Below are 16,433 nucleotides of genomic sequence, written 5' to 3'. Positions count from 1 at the left end.
TCCCACTCAAAAGTGCTTTCCTGATCTGTATCAAAAGTAAGTGAGAGCAGCAGTATTGAAAGGAAAACTGGTTTTCGGGGAAAGGTTAAACACCCTGCAACATCTCTGGGTTTTTTTTTTTTTTTTTTTGATGCCAGGTGGTCACTGGGGGCACTTTCAGGCATGAAATCCTTTTTTGCAGTGTCTGTGTGACTTCCATGGCAAAAAAAAGGCCACTCCACAATTCCCCCTTTAATCTGGATTTACCATTTCTAGGGAAAATGTGATAAACGGAAGAAAAAACACACAAAACAAAACTCTTGCTGGTTATTTGATAGCAATATCTGGACAACCCTTTAGAATATTAAGCCTCCATGTGGAAACCCATTTTTATGAGCTTGCCAAAGCCTGATACTCAATTGAGGAGCTCACTATCTCAACTGCACCGGTGGTCTCACTTTGCATGGCTGTTGGCACCCATCTCTATCCAGCTGTCGATCAAGAGGCAATGGAGTTTGCCTTTGGGAGTGAAGTCAAACTGCTGTGTTAGAAGCACCAAAGTGACCTCCCTGGGACACAAGCCTGGGAAGTGTGTATGGAAGTCCTGGGCTGGCCGGACAAGACCCTCCTCTCCATTCCTCTCAGCCTCACTGATGTGGTCCAAAGGAAAGAAGAGCAATACACTTGGCTGCAGGAGTTGCTGAAAGGAGGCGTACAAGGCATAGCTGCCAAGTTATCCCTTTTTTTAAGGGATTTTCCATTATGCTGAATAGGCTTCCTCACGAGAAAAGGGAAAACTTGGCAGCTATGGTACAAGGTGCCATCCAACCACCTTAGGGACTCCATTTTGGATCTGTGTTACATTTACTCCTTAGCCTTTTCTTCTCCTGAAGATATCACACAAAGCAGCATAAGTTTAGGATCAGAGTTTTCTTTCTCCTAGACGGGCTACCATCCCAGTTTGATGAGCTCCACATGCCCATAGTTATAAACAGTGCTGTTTTTTTTCTAGAAAAAGAGGTCCTGGAACTGACCATGAACACCTCCCTTGTTCTCTTATAATAGCAATGGCACCCACCCAAGAGGTGCCAGAACTCAGTTCTGGCAAGTTCTAAATCAGGCATACCCAAACTAAGGCCCGGGGGCCGGATGCGGTCCAATCGCCTTCTCAATCCGGCCCGCGGACGGTCCGGGAATCAGCATGCTTTTACATGAGTAGAATGTGTCATTTTATTTAAAATGCATCTCTGGGTTATTTGTGGGGCCTGCCTGGTGTTTTTACATGAGTAGAATGCGTCATTTTATTTAAAATGCATCTCTGGGTTATTTGTGGGGCATAGGAATTCGTTCATATTTTTTTTCAAAATATAGTCCGGCCCCCCACCAGGTCTGAGGGACAGTGGACCGGCCCCCTGCTGAAAAAGTTTGCTGACCCCTGTTCTAGCTTTAAAAAAGCCCTGATGATGATGATAAATAACTTCTACAACCTAACATGTTACATTACAAACTCTCCATCACATACTGCCTCTCAGCTTTATGGTTTTTTATGACAGCCTGAACAGATGCTTTTGATTTTTTTTAATTAGAGGAAAGTAGCATCGAACACTACAGAACATGAGGTATGGCTCTTTGAAGGCTGCACATTGGAATAAGAAGGCTGTTGCAGCCTAGGATTTAGAAGCCCTACAACAGAGTTCCCTGAAGTAATCTTCCTGGCGCCTTCTTGTACCATGCCTGCCTCTTTGTTTTTTTATGTTGTGTATTGAGTCAAAGGATTTTATATCTGTATTATTATTGTCTGTATTTGCATTAGGATAAAGTAACTGCCTTTTGGTTCCAGAGGGTACAGCTACTATTGGTTCATTTAAGCTGCTGTATTTGGATCCTCTGTCTTATTGGTTTCCTCCAAAAGGCAGCACTGTGATTGCTTGATATTGTTCCCTCCAAAATGTATCCCTTCCTAGCTAGTCCCCTGTCCCTATAAATGTAGCTTTCCTCTCCTCAGTCTTCAGTCTTGTTCACTTTAATAAAGAGCTGTTACTAGAGAACTGTCTCCAGCATGTTTTGTCAAGAGAGCTGAAATCACAAACCCCACGTCACAACAACTGGCGACGAAGGTGGGATCCGGAATGCTGAGGAGCGGTTAAACACAACCCTGCCTCAGAGTCCGGATTGCAGCTGAGAACAAGACTCACTGGCCAGCTGAGAAGACGACCCTGCCCGCTAGGACAATGGAGAGTCCAAGGGTATTGGAGCCCTTCCAGCCATCAGAGCCCCACACCTGGGAAGACTACGTCGAACGCTTCGAGTTCTTTGCAGTGGCTCAAGGGATCACCGATGCCAGCAAAAGAAGGGCCACATTCCTGAGCTACTGTGGGCCCGAGACCTTCAAGCTGGCCAAGGCATTACTTGCTCCAGCGAAGCTGAGTGAGACATCTCTCAAAGATATTCTTGCCTGCCTAACAAGCCACTTGGCGCCTACTGAGACCAAGATGGCCCGGCGGATGGAGTTCCATAAGAGGCAGCAGCATGCTGGGGAGTCTGTATCCACATTTCTGGCTGAACTCCGGAAGCTCGCTCAGCACTGCGGCTTCCAAAATCTGGAAGAGACTCTCCTGGATCGGTTTATTGGTGGTCTGAGCAGCAAGAAAGCCAGAAGACGCATCGTGGCTAAAGAAGAGGTTACCCTTGCTTCAGCCTTGAAAGAGGCCACCGCCACGGAGAATTATGAAAGAGAGGAGCTTGATGCCAGTCGCAAGGCCACTAAGCCACAGATAGAAGTTGCGCATGCCATGGACGAGCTAGAGGCTACTCCGAGCCAGAGCCCAGTCCGTGGGGTCGAGTCGGTGCGTCAGGCCTGCACAGTGCACAGAGATCGCCGAGGCAATTGCCCAGGTTGTGGCGGAAACCATGAAAGGAAGAGTTGTCGTTTCAGGGATGCTATCTGCCGGATGTGCGGAAAGACGGGTCACATCGCCAGGGTCTGTAGATCGGCGGCGTCGGGAGCGACAGGAGCACCTAGACTGGAGCATCGCAGACCGCCCACAGCAACTCGTTTTCTAAAGGACTGCCACTACGTAACGGAGATCAACGGGAGGGCCGTGCAGTTTCCAGCGCAAGGCAAGGCACACGTCAAGGTGAAGATTGAGGGTCAGCAGTGCGACATGGAGGTGGACTCCGGATCCGCATTCACCATCGTGTCGGACCAGACCGCGAAGACATTCTTCCCCAGGGGTAAGTTGCCCCCTCTGGAGCCCTTTCCGGCAACCTTGCAGTCGTACTCAGCAGGCCGCATCCATGTTATGGGAATGTGTGCCGTGAGAGTACAGTTCCGGGACAAACAGGCTGTACTCAAACTGGTGATTGCGAAGGGCAGTCGCCCCAGTCTCCTGGGCACTGACTGGTTCCCTGCCCTGGGACTGAGTATCTCAGGGCTTAATTCAATCCAAACCTGCCCTGAGATGAGTGAGGTATTATGCAAGGAATTTGCTGGTCTCTTTAATGGAAAACTGGGTTGTTATAAAGGGCCCCCAGTTGACTTCGAGTTGGACCCCGGGGTGGCTCCAATCCGACTCAAACCAAGGCGAGTGCCATTTGCACTGCAACCCAAGATCGAGGCAGAGCTGGATAAATTGGTCAAGCAGGGAGTTCTCTCACCCGTGGACTCTGCTAAGTGGGAGACTCCAATCGTCACACCCCTTAAAGCAAATGGGGAAGTCAGGATATGTGCAGATTACAAATGTACTATCAATAAGGCACTCAGGGGAAACTCATACCCCATTCCAGTCGTATCACATCTGTTGGCTAAACTGGCTGGGGGCAAGGTGTTCGCCAAAATTGACCTGGCACAAGCTTACCAACAGCTGCCAGTAACCCCACAATCAGCGGAAGCACAGACTATTGTCACACATAAAGGGGCGTTCAGAGTTAACAGATTACAGTTCGGAGTTTGTGTGGCCCCAGGGATTTTTCAAGGGCTCATGGAACGCCTGTTAAGAGGTCTGCCGGGGGTCTTGCCATTTTTTGATGATGTTTTGATTGCTGGAAAAGACCCACAGGAACTGGTTGCGCGTGTCCGTGCAGTGTTGCTCAAGTTCAAGGAGGTGGGGTTGCAACTGAAAAAAGAAAAATGCAGTTTTGGGGTGCCAACTGTGGATTTCTTGGGGTTTAAAATTGATGCATCAGGCATCCACCCCACAGATGCTAAGATTAAGGCCATCATCGAGGCACCACGACCACAGAACAAGACGGAGTTGCAGTCATTCCTGGGACTTATTAACTTTTATCATTCGTTCTTACCCCAGAAAGCTTCGGTAGCTGAACCATTACATAGACTATTGCAGAAAAAGAATGTGTGGCGATGGGGGCGGGAGCAGCAGAAGGCTTTTGACTCCTTGCGAGGAATGCTGAGTAGCAGGAGCGTCCTTGCTCATTATGATGAGTCAAAGCCGCTGGTCCTGGCATGTGATGCCTCTCAATACGGTCTGGGGGCTGTGCTGAGTCATAGGGAACCGGATGGGTCGGAAAAGCCCATCTCTTTCTATTCCCGTACGTTGTCGCCCACAGAGCGCAACTATGCTCAAATTGATAAAGAGGCACTGGCTATTGTGTCCGGAATCAAAAGGTTCTATGATTATTTGTACGGTCGCCATTTCTCCATTGAAACGGACCACAAACCACTGTTAGGGTTGTTCAACCCAAACAAACAAACGCCACAAATTCTCTCCCCCAGAATGTTGCGTTGGTCAATATTCCTGAATGGGTTCCAGTACACCTTGACCCATGTGCCGGGGAAACAGTTGTGCCATGCTGATGCGCTGAGTCGATTGCCCCTTCCTGGCGGGAGCAATGAGGATCCTGCTCCGGCGGAGCACATTATGATGCTAGAAACACTTCCGGGGGCTCCTGTAACAGCTACGGATATAGCTGAGAAAACTAGGAAAGATGCTGTTCTCTCCCGTGTGCTCACTTGGGTGGGGAGGGGGTGGCCAGGTGGTCCGCATGAAGAAAAATTCAGGCCTTATGCGACAAGGCAGCACGAATTGTCCATGCATAAGGGTTGTCTCCTATGGGGAGATAGCGTGATAATCCCAGCACCACTGAGAAACAGGGTTCTTGAGATGCTTCACATGGGACACCCGGGAATGGTCAGGATGAAGTCGCTAGCCCGATGTTATGTGTGGTGGCCTGGAATGGACCAGAACATAGAACAATGGGTACGAACATGCAAGGCATGCCAAGAGGTGCGGCCAGAAGTGGCCAGAGCACCAGTCCACTGGTGGGAGCAGTCCAGGACTCCCTGGAGCCGGCTGCACATAGATTTTGCTGGGCCATTCCAAGGGAAGGTCTTTTTGGTTATCGTTGATGCATATTCCAAATGGTTAGAAGTGGCGATGGTCCCTAGCATGGCATCAGCTGCCGTAATCAAGGTGTTGAGGCAGCTGTTTGCTACCCACGGGTTACCTGAGACCATTGTATCAGATAATGGGGCAGCTTTTGTATCCCAAGAATTCAGGGCATTCTTGGCTGATAACTTTATAAGAGGGGTCACATCCGCGCCCTTTCACCCATCCTCCAATGGGCAGGCTGAGCGCATGGTAAGAACAGCCAAAGAATCCATTGCGCGCTTAATGGAGGGTAACTGGTCGGCTCGCATTGCGCGAATGTTATTTTTGCAGCATGCGACGCCGTGTACTGCGACGGGCAAGTCGCCAGCCGAGCTGCTCTTAGGTAGAAGACTGGTAACGGTGCTGGATTATGTCCACCCAGATAAAATGCCAAACCGTAATTCAAGAGCAACCCCCCAGGCTGAGACTGACACAACAAGGTATCTCGCCCCTGAAGATCTGGTCTGGGTGAGGAACTATTCACGAGGTCCGCGGTGGGTGGCCGGTGTGATCACCCGGGCTAGTGGACCTGTGTCCTATTATGTGACCTTGGAAAATGGGCAAGTTTGGAAGAGACATATAGATCAGCTGAGGCGCCGGGCGCTCAGCAGGGAGGAGTCAGATAATTCATCCCTGGCTAATGACGCACAGCTGCAAGACCAGAGTGAAAATGGTCCAGAGGTACAGTCACCAGGGGCTTCAGCAAATGAACCAGGGTCTGCTAGTCCTCATGATGACGAGGTACAGGTCGGGGACCCTGAGATGTCTGGGACTCCATCTGTTCCTGATGAAACCCCTATAGCAGCCCCTCCACCACAGGTAACACCCAATCCAGAACCTGAAACACCTGTTGTCAGGAGATCAGGTAGAAGTTGTAGGACCCCACAGTACCTGAGGGATTACGTCTGCTGTGCTCACTAGGGGGGGAGGGGTGTTGTGTATTGAGTCAAAGGATTTTATATCTGTATTATTATTGTCTGTATTTGCATTAGGATAAAGTAACTGCCTTTTGGTTCCAGAGGGTACAGCTACTATTGGTTCATTTAAGCTGCTGTATTTGGATCCTCTGTCTTATTGGTTTCCTCCAAAAGGCAGCACTGTGATTGCTTGATATTGTTCCCTCCAAAATGTATCCCTTCCTAGCTAGTCCCCTGTCCCTATAAATGTAGCTTTCCTCTCCTCAGTCTTCAGTCTTGTTCACTTTAATAAAGAGCTGTTACTAGAGAACTGTCTCCAGCATGTTTTGTCAAGAGAGCTGAAATCACAAACCCCACGTCACAACAGATGCTTTTGATTTTTTTTAATTAGAGGAAAGTAGCATAGAACACTACAGAACATGAGGTATGGCTCTTTGAAGGCTGCACATTGGAATAAGAAAGATGTTGCAGCCTAGGATTTAGAAGCCCTACAACAGAGTTCCCTGAAGTAATCTTCCTGGCGCCTTCTTGTACCATGCCTGCCTCTTTGTTTTTTTATGTAGGCCTATTAATTTCATGAACACTGAGTGCCTGCTTAAAGTATTTACAAAAAAATTTATTGGGCGTTTCCAAGGTAGACATCTTATATAATTAGACTTAAAGTAAATCTACTACACTTTGTTTATAACTGTTCGCCACAGATTCTCTGGAAGGTTTAAAATTTCCTGTTGAGCGGTGAGAGCTTGTCAGGCAACACGGATGCAAAACAAACGGGAACCAGCCAGCTCTGAAAGAGGTTCTATTTTTTGCCCATATTAAGCTAAACACATGTGGTACAGAGTGGCAGAACTGCTAAAATACTCCCTTTGCTTTGTTTTGGCAACCATTGTATCATCGTTAGAGGAATATGAAAAATGTAATCTGTTGCTGAATTTGTTGGCGAGGCTCACACCAATGCTATCATTTTCACACCGAGAATCGGAAATGTCTTTCTCTCTAGTATAAAGGCAACAAATTCAAGTAATTTTTTTTTGGGGGGGGGGGAAATGCAGGTAGGTACATTCCTTGAATAAACACACAACTTTTTCACCTCATTTTTGGGAGGGTTGATTTTTATGATACTTTTGTAGCAGTTGTGAACAAAAGGGAGGCACAGGATTATTCCTGAGATCGGCGGGTATACAGTGGTACCTCTACTTATGAATTTAATGCGTTCCAGACACACATTTGTAAGTTGAAAAAAATTGTAAGTCGAATCCCATAGGAATGCATTGGGAGAAAAAATTCGTAAGTAGAAGCAACCCTATCTAAAAATTCGTAAGTAGAAAAAAAAACCTATCTAAACCATATCCAAGATGGCGGACGGAGCTCCATTTGTAAGTAGAAACATTCGTAAGTAGAGTTATTCGTAAGTAGAGGTACCACTGTAGAGAGGTATACGACTTTAATAAATAAAAATTAAATAAATAAATTCCTGTACCCTCCTGCCTAATTCCCACTGCCCAACATGTAACATATACATGAATGAACCACCAAGTCCTCAGCTGGAATTAAGGCCACTGTCAATATCCATTTCATCTTGGAAGTGAACCTTCTTTCTTGGTAACGCTAACCTGCTATGCAATGCCAATGCCCTCAGATCTTGTCAACAGGCTTCCCATCGGTGTCTGGTTGGCCACTACAAGAATCAGCCTTTTTCGTCTCATCCAACAGGGCTCTTCTTCTTATCTACTTATGAGTAAGCAGGAAGACAGCTTATACTGAAAAATATACCTGGGTACTCAGTCTAGAGGCTGTTCTATTAGACAAAGACAAGCCGGGTTTTTGTTTTTTAAATCTTCTGTCTAAATAAAATAGTTTTGACTAATAAGCTACAACCTCTGCAAATGAGCAGAACCAAGCCACAAGTTTGAAATATCCTTTGATTATTTGCTTTGCATGCTGACTCCCCCAGGACTGATAATCCACAAGGCAGTTGGAGCAATTCCACCAGGGCCCGTGCCTGCAAGGGGTCACAGTGTGTGGATTTTCTTTCTACCTTTTTTTTTTAAAAAAAAAGTCAGCCTCTAAACTTTCCAAAGATTAAGTTGTGAATCAAAATATCGAACCTGGCCGGAGATAAGATTTTCCTGAAGTGGGTGAAACAGGTTTCATATTGCTCTGGAGCAGAGCTGGCCCCTGATGAGGTGGGGTGAAGTACCCTCCTCAGGTGGTGGAAGTGCAAGAGGCAGCAGCCGGACTGGTGACTGGGAGTGGCCGCCGAGACCATATTACACCGGTCCTGAAAGACCTACATTGGCTCCCAGTACGTTTCAGAGCACAATTCAAAGTGTTGGTGCTGACCTTTATAGCCTTAAATGGCCCCGGCCCAGTATACCTGAAGAAGCGTCTCCACCCCCATCATTCAGCCTGGACACTGAGGTCCAGCTCCGAGGACCTTCTGGCGGTTCCCTTGTTGCGAGAAGAGAAGTTACAGTGAACCAGGAAGAGGGCCTTCTTGGTAGTGGTGCTCTCCCTGTTGAACGCTCTCCCATCAGATGTCAAGGAAATAAACAACTACCAGACTTTTAGAGGACATCTGAAGGCAGCCCTGTTTAGGGAATTTTTTTAATGTTTGAAGTTTTATTCTGTTTTTAATGTTCTGTTGATAGCCACCCAGAGTGGCTGGGGAAACCCAGCCAGATGGGCGGGGTATAAATAATAAAATTATTATTATTAGCCTGAGCACTTCCACCATTTGGAATGTCCCTCTCTCACCAGCAAGAGGGGAGGCATTCCAACGTGTGGCAATGCCTTGTGGAATGCCCCATCTCTCACCATATTTGGCAGGGGGGGCATTCAATCAGCAGTGGAAGTGGTGGGTGGGGGACACACTGGAGGAATCACAGGGGAGCACATTCCCTTTTCATCCCATGTGACAAAATGGGGCGAGACACCCCTCTTCTGCAGAGCAGTTCCAGAAATCTAAAGGGCTCTTCCCTTTTCATTCTCAGTGCCTATGAAATAATTCTCTCCCCCTTTGGCGAGAACCTCTTGAGAGTTTGTGTGAGATGTGGTTGTGGCCATCTACCTTTTGTGGGTTTTTTGGGAGGGTGTTTAGGGACTAAATACAGCAATGGAGTTGGGGCAGGGGGCAGATTTTGTTGCACCTGGAGGGGAGGCTATTTTCCTCCCTGGTTGCTTTGCTGAGCTAAGCCATGGCTTGAACCTGGGCACATGCTTTAGTGCTCCAGTGTGATGCAGTGGTTAAGAGCGGTAGACTTGTAATCTGGGGAACCGGGTTCGCGTCTCCGCTCCTCCACATGCAGCTGCTGGGTGACCTTGAGCTAGTCACACTTCTTTGAAGTCTCTCAGCCCCACTCACCTCACAGAGTGTTTGTTGTGGGGGAGGAAGGGAAAGGAGATTGTTAGCTGCTTTAAGACTCCTTTGGGTAGTGATAAAGCAGGATATCAAATCCAAACTACTCTTCTTCTTCTTCTTCTTCTTCTTCTTCTTCTTCTTCTTCTTCTTCTTCTTCTTCTTCTTCTTCTTCTTCTTCTTCTTCTTCTTCTTCTTCTCTACTAACAAACTACCAGCCATTACCAAGGTTTGTCCTATAGTTTACAGCTCGTGTTGGTTTATCTGGGAGAGCTAAACCAAGGGCCCAGATTTGGATGACATGGTAAGTCATGGTAAGTGCTGTGTTTTTTTAAAGATATGCACCTAAGAAGTTCTAAGTATGTCCCTGAAGTATAAAGTGAAAATAAGTTTCCCTTTGACTGTAAATTCAGTGGGTTTGCTGTGCATAATGTGTTAAATGAATCCAGAGAGTTTCTTATGGTTGCATGTCAGGTTTAATGTGATCATACCCCCCAAAGAAACAAGAAAATGGATAAAGGAAGAGAATTATATAAAAGTCTGAGGATTAGGACAAAAATGTTGGTTTGGGAATAGGAAAAGAGGGGAAATGTGCAGCAACAGATAAAAAGAAGATATAGAACAAGAATGAAAGGTAGTTTTGCCAGAAATATCTGAGATATGCTCCAGGTGGAGAAGATAGTAATAACAGATTATTCCCTAGCAGGAGCAGAGCAATAAAGTCTATAAAGCCTGATGTTAGTAGAACTACAAGCCTCCCACAGAGATGTCCAAACATAGGCTTTTGAAGAATGAGCAGAACTGAAATTCTGACAAATGCTATAGCAACTGTCACCAAGGATACTGTCAGGAACTTTCTTATCCTGAAGACTCATGAGCTGTGGCATGTGTTAACAAAATTGGGAATAACTTTTTAAAAGCCAAAACAAGTGCCGCTCCATGATACCTCTGGAATGTGTGTGTCCCAAAATGGAAATAAGTCGCCTTTAGTAAAGCTAAACGGCAGTGCTTTGGAAAAGATGGGAGCACGATAATATGGCTTTAGGAATCTACATGGATGTTTTTGTGATGAATGAAGGGAAACATGAAATGAGCTAGGGTTGAACTGGTTCTATCAATAAAGCCAACACAACATGATGGGTTATAGAATTGATTGAAATATAAGATACGAGTTGAATAGAAACAAACATATGTTTAAAACAAAATGTCCAAGGACCAGCTCTAAGCCCACTGTTGGCTTAAATGTGGCACATATTTTATTATTATTTTATTAAATACACCTCACTCTTCCTTCAAAGAGCTGAAGGTTCAGGAACAGTAGTCACGGCAATTTTAGATCCACAGCAAATGCTTAAGTGAGAAGGACAATTTCAGTTTGTGTATAAGTGAACCTTTACATTATTTTATTTGTCAAACGTGTTCATTATGTTCCCTCAGCAATTGTCTTGCTAATCAACTGCCTTGTTTTTCTATTGTGTAAAAAACTTAAAATGTTCCCTCAGCTGTTGCAAGCCTTCTGATACTTTTGTATCCTGCCCATCACAAAGGCAGCTTTTCACAAACACATCCCTCCTCGAAAGTGTGTTGCGTGAAAACACTCAACCGTTGACTGAAGTCTACTCTCCATAGCAAGAGTGACATTGTTATCCACATTAGCACTCAAGCAGAGAGCGCCAGATGGATGGCTTCCTATATTATCTGTTGCAGGGGGTTATTTTCTTCACCCTCATGCTGATTTTCTTGCACTCTTGCAGGACTGACTATTGGGAGACTTGCGCTCCCCTGTTTAGAGCGCTGCACTTGGTTCGTGCCATCTCCTGCAAAATGTAGATTCCACCACACCACATTGGACCCAAACGCGCCTGCACTACACACACACACACACACACACACACACACACACACGTCACAGGTAACTTTTACATGGCTGGTAAAATAGAACCTATGCAGAAAGAACCTGTTTCCCCATGTGGATTTCAGCTGTTCTGCTATTTGTTGAGTTGCTCTTGAACCTTAGAGAGAAGAACATAACACTCTTTACCTCCATTCCAGTAAACTAAACCATTCCTAAGCACTGCAGACGTCCAGTCAGTTATGATTAAGAGCCCCATCGATAACAACAGAGAGGCCTGGTTAACAGTAGCTAAGGAACCTTGGCTACACAACTTGAGCCTAAGGAGGAAAGAGTATCCACAATTAATGATGGGTGATTCTGCCAATTTCAATTTCTCTGTGTTTCTCATTTTCCCAATATTAAGTTGATTTCTTCACATTTTCACAACTGATTTTTTTTAAAAAAAGGTCTTCATGAAAATTCATCAGCATTTTGGTATGGATTTATCCTAACATATACCTCCTTGAATACAATTTTTCCTAATACACACTCTCTTTTTTTGCAAAGCAATCTCCCCTAAGGTAACACATTTTAATTTGTTAATTTCACTACCATACTATATGCATTTTTCTGCACACATTAGTTCAAAGCATGGTTGAGTTTCAGTCTGCATATTGTTTCAGAAAGTGTGAATTAGCTGGGTTCACCTTTCAATCCTAACTGAATCAAATCAAGTAATCAGCTACATTAGTATTAAAAACAAACAAAAAAACCCAGCATTTTGAATGTGTTCTAAGCATGGAACACCAGATGGCGTTGTAGAGCAAAAAAAACTTCTTTGCAATTTTCCATAGTATTTTTCTTCTTTTGTTATAATGATTTAATTTCTTACTTCTTTATAGCATTTTTCCTGTGTGTAGATCGACCCAAGATCTCTTGCACATAAATATACAGTCATAGAAAGATGGAAACAAGGACCAAAATGGATGATACATTAAACATGTGACTGCATTTGACATGTCTGGCTTCTTAAAAAATTTTTAAAGTAGTGCTGTGTGTGTGAGTGAGTGAGTGTGTGTGTGTGTGTGTGTGTGTGTGTGTGTAGGCTGATAATGCTCGGGATTCATCCTCCCTTCCTCTCTTGTCACAGTTCTGACAAAAATTGCCCCCAGACTGCTAATTCATCCTTCAAGGGAGCTGTCTATTGGCATTTTGTCCCTCATTTTGCTGCTGATGCAGTAACAAGTATAAGTTAAATTGTGACAATGGCTTCCTATTTGGTATGCTCTGCTGCTACTAGATTTGCTAATCATTTCAGATGAACAGATTACAAGGGCATTTCCCACTTTCTCTTTTCCTGATATTGCTAGAACATCTTGCAGAAGGCCTTTTTAACCAATTTGGTTGACATTGAAGGCTGGCTTCAAATTGCCAGTTTCCATTTTGTTCCAATTTGGTTTCTTTACTGATGGATATCCCTTCTGGCAAGGTCAGACAATGTGCATTTAAAATAGGCTGCTATGGAATTTTGACAACATTGCTAGTGAAACACTTGAAAGTGCTATGTATAAAAATTGATTCAGATATTCAACTGGCAAAATAATCCCGTTCTTTCCATAGATGTGAAACAAAAGAACACGAGGACAGGAATGGTCAAGAATGTCATTGGCCTTAATTTTCCACACTCTTATTTGAACATATGAATAGAAGACTCTTGCGCTCTGCTCCATCTCTTGTGGACTCCACTGCATACAACACACACACAAAACGGCTCCCTCGCCTGCTAGAGCTTCCATGTTCGCTTCAATGGAGGGGGAAATGCAGAATGCACACATGCGCACATTTCACATGCACAGGTGTTCCACATGCTACAGTTCACAGAGCATATGGGACTCTAGGTTGCAGTACAAGTGCTCGTTTTATTTGCAAATGTCAACATTAAAAGCATTGGGCATAAGCTTATTCTTCTGGCCAGCCCTGGATTTTCAAATTAGGCTGGTGTACAAAGCCTTGGTCAGAGTTCTTCAATGCTATTTAACAGCAGTAGCAACAAATGCTGCTTGCTTTCAAATTCCATCCACTATTAAGTGCTTCCAAGCTTAGGAGCAAACAGGGTGGTGGTGGTGGTAGCTCCTTAATGAATTTCAGAAATGGGTAGGGTACCCCTTAGCCTGTTTAATTTGTGTGGGAGTCTGTGCCCCTTTGTTATAGGAGGTCACAGCTCTGAGTAGAGAGACATCTTCAGGCTCTATGGAAACATATTTTCATTTGCCCTCTGTCCAGAGCTTGGAAAGTTCATTTAAAATAGGAACTACATTTCATTCAACCTCAACATGTCCACAAATGAACTAATTCCAGATCATGTCCATCATAGAGGCCAACATCTAGAGTCTGAGGTCCCTATGCCCCCCCCTAAAATATTTGAGGGGGCAAAAGGTGATGGGCATTGCCATTCAAATGTGTGCTACGTCTTGTGATTATGTGGGGGAGAGATTACCTGTCTCCCCCCATATTTTGTCGAAGTTGTCACCTCAATGCCCACCCCTTTGCAAAATGAACTAGTTCAGTTTTTGTTCAATTCACAGTTCACTTCAAGTTCATCTGACTGATTCTTGGTGAAGTGTTTTCAGCATTCAGAATGTTACAAGCTGTGGTGCTGAAGCATAAACTATAGCTAAGATGACTAACACAGAGACAACACAGAGAGAGAGAGAGGGGGGTATGTGGCTTGTTTAATGTACTTTCCCCAACGATGATTTTCTTTAAGCTTAAAGCATAGCTGCCAAGTTTTCCCTTTTCTCGCGAGGAAACCTATTCAGCATAAGGGAAAATCCCTTAAAAAAAGGGATAACTTGGCAGCTATGGCTTAAAGGATCTAAAGAGTAAAAAAAAAACAGACGTAAGAGAATGCACTTGAAGTTGAACTAGAAATCGTAAGCAAGTGCTGCCGCCAAATTAATTCACATTCACCCAGCAATTACTTTCAGGTGTAGTTCAGATATTTTTGAACTTCATTTAAAAAAAAGGATGTGGGGGTCAACTTCAAATTATGGGTGAATATGCAAAGCAGAAAATAAATGTATATACTGCCCACCTAAAGTGGGGGGTGGGGTGGGAACTGCTCTCCTGAAGATAAACAAGACACATGTCTAACAGACATCCACAGATCCATTGCTAGCCAGGTTCTTAGTAAAACCTGCCTCTGCACATGTGTAAATTACTCTGCTTTGGGATGAGAGACACGCTCACTCCTCCAGTAGTCAACTACTGATATGGATAGATGAAGCAGATTGAATGTTGTTTCCCAGCAGAGCGTGAAGATGTGTTTTGCACAAACTGTAAAGGAGTGGGGGAAATGGGACTGACTTCTCAGCAACCTTTGTCCTGCTGAAGACAGTGGGACTTATTTCTGAATTTCCGCGCTTAAGACTTAGGATGCTTAGGATTGTTGCACATTCAGCTGATTTCAACTGGTGGGAGTCTAGTACAGGGGTCAGCAAACTTTTTCAGCAGGGGGCCGGTCCACTGTCCCTCAGACCTTGTGGGGGGCCGGACTGTATTTTGAAAAAAAATATGAACGAATTCCTATGCCCCACAAATAACCCAGAGATGCATTTAAAATAAAAGGACACATTCTACTCATGTAAAAACACCAGGCAGACCCCACAAATAACCTAGAGATGCATTTTAAATAAAAAGACACATTCTACTCATGTAAAAACATGCTGATTCGTGGCCCATCCGTGGGCCAGATTGAGAAGGCGATTGGGCTGCATCCGGCCCCCGGGCCTTAGTTTGGGAACCCCTGGTCTAGTACGTATTTAAGTCTCTCCTAAACATCTTTAGGGCTTGAAGTAATTTGCCTTAATCCTCCTAACATGGGTGTAATCAGATTTATGTTGAAGGGCGCCCCAGAACCAAGCGATCTGTGATGCAATCGGTCAGTTAAGCATTTTTATTTATTTGATTGATGGGGGGGTACTGCCCCCTGCCCCTGGCTATGTGCATGCCTGCTATATTCACATAAACCTGGCTGCAGGGGGAATCCTAAAAAAAAGTAAAGGTAAAGGACCCCTGACAGTTAAGTCCAGTCGCAGACAACTCTGGGGTTGTGGGACTCATCTTGCTTTACTGGCCGAGGGAGCCGACGTTTGCCCGCAGTTTTTCCTGGTCATGTGGTCAGCATGACTAAGCCACTTCTGGTGAAACCAGAGCAGTGCACAGAAACACAGTTTACCTTCCCGCCGGAGTGGTACTTATTTATCTACTTGCACTTTGACATGCTTTCGAACTGCTAGGTTGGCAGGAGCTGGGACCGAGCAACGGGAGCTCACCCCCTCACAGGGATTCGAACTGCCGACCTTCCAATCAGCAAGCCCTAGGCTCAGTGGTTTAGACCACAGCGCCACCCGCTTCCTGAGAACATATGCTGCATGAATGATTTGCAGCCTGATCCACTGGTCAGGGCTGCATATGCGTAGCCTCGGCTAGAGATGTTGAATAGTATCTTTCAGCTGTTTAGGAGGGGGAGGGAGAGGGGGAGGGGAAGAGAGAGTAGGGGGCTGGCTGTGCACGCATAAACACACACACAGGCTTACATGGGACAGTGCCTTATACTAAGCAGACCATTGGTTCATCTATCTCACTATTGACTACTGAGGACACAGATGATGCCTTCCTGGAACAGATGGCCAAGCATTCCAAAGGAAGTGAGATAGTAGTAATGGGGGATTTCAACTATCCTGATATTTGTTGGATGTCAAACTCAGCCAAGAGCATAAGGTCGAACAGATTCCTCACTGGCCTTGCAGACAACTTCATTGTCCAGAAAGTGGGAGAAGCAACAAGAGGATCAGCCATTTTAGATCTGGTCCTAACCAATAGTGATGACTTGGTTAGTGGGGTAGAAGTGGCAGGATCATTAGGTGGGAGTGACCATGCTCTTCTGGAGTTTATTA

The sequence above is a fragment of the Zootoca vivipara genome, chromosome Z1 (genome assembly GCF_965207765.1).
Source record: "Zootoca vivipara chromosome Z1, rZooViv2.hap1.1, whole genome shotgun sequence".
Classification (NCBI taxonomy): Eukaryota; Metazoa; Chordata; class Lepidosauria; order Squamata; family Lacertidae; genus Zootoca; species Zootoca vivipara.
Note: the sequence above shows the minus strand (reverse complement) of the source record.